Below are 1318 nucleotides of genomic sequence, written 5' to 3' on the forward strand. Positions count from 1 at the left end.
AACCATATATGTATCATTTTATAATTGTTGCACTGTGTATTATCGACCATAAAGAGCATCGTTATGAATGTTTGAGTATTTAATAACAACCAGGACAATATTGTCATTTTGATAGTTATATGTGTTAGTATTAACGATAAAACTACTTTTCTTGTTCGGTACTCCTACCGACATTTTGTAAAACTGTTGATTTCTTGTTTCCTGTTGCAGGGAAGTAGGTGTAAATTATTGTTCCGTCATCTACAAGCAGTTAGAGAAACTGGTAAGTTGTAGATAAAAACGTAGATAGATCTATTTTAACCAAAGTTTTTAAAATAATACGTGAACAGCCAATCAGTGCACCGTATGAAATTTTAACATTAAAAAAATTGTGCCTTCGGATCACAGATGTGAGTTTATGTTTTCAGTCATTTAAATATTATATCAGAGAGGGGGAAAAAAGCAATCGTTTCTGTATTTTCTTAAACAACTTTTCTCTTCCTGTTATACAGGTGGCTGATGACGTCACTAAAAAGGTACAAACCGAGGTTAGTGTATGTTACTTGTTAAATAATTTTTTAACGTATTTTCCTTTAATTTCATTTTATTTTCCTGTAATACAGGGAACCGATGACGTCATAAGAAAGGTACAAACCGAGATTAGTGTACGTTTTTCGCTAACATAAAATATATAAACTGTTAGAGATTTTAATGTTAGGCCTTGTTTTTTTAAATTCAGCTTGAATAGATCAAGAAGTGGTTACAAAAATAAATACACCCTGGTGGTCGGTAGGTGTAAGCTTGGTGCATATGACGTCACCAAATAAATCTTACGTGTAGAGACTGAACTATTAAGTCTAAAAATTAAAAAGCTTTTTCAAACTTCTATTACAGAAGAGTTTACACGATCTCTCTGTCAGATGAACACTCGGAAAAGGGACTTTTCTTTTATAGACAACACTGTATGCACACTGTACAGTGACTAATGTCTTATGCTAACAATCGTGTTTTATACGTAATGGGAACGAACCTAATAAATTTTGTAAAACTAATACGGAAAAGTATAATGCTTTATTAATTACTTACTTTTTATATAATTTCATTTTTTTGCCCTTTCAACCTTTTCTCAGGCTAAAAAGATTATTGGCTCTGGAGTTCAAGAAGGTGGTGACTGTTCACCGCCACAGAAGGCTCGGCAGGAGTAACCAGCGAGGACCTTAGTATCGCCATATTTGAGCTGTACCTGGCGTTTCAGGAATTCTTCAATTTTCGAGAAAAGTTACCGTTAGAGTAGGTTGTATTTGTTTGTATTTGTAGGTTGTATACACAGACTATATAC

The 1318-nt window shown here is 33.3% G+C and overlaps 1 long non-coding RNA gene across 1 annotated transcript; it reads left to right on the forward strand.

The window, feature by feature from the left end:
* The first annotated feature begins 197 nt into the window (after positions 1-197).
* On the forward strand, positions 198-1263 carry LOC111084388. The gene is made up of 3 exons (XR_002609529.1): positions 198-262; positions 492-527; positions 1110-1263. It is a non-coding gene; the product is annotated as an uncharacterized LOC111084388 (long non-coding RNA).
* Positions 1264-1318: the final 55 nt, after the last annotated feature.

This window comes from Limulus polyphemus, unplaced genomic scaffold, assembly GCF_000517525.1.
Source record: "Limulus polyphemus unplaced genomic scaffold, Limulus_polyphemus-2.1.2 Scaffold20812, whole genome shotgun sequence".
Lineage (NCBI taxonomy): Eukaryota > Metazoa > Arthropoda > Merostomata > Xiphosura > Limulidae > Limulus > Limulus polyphemus.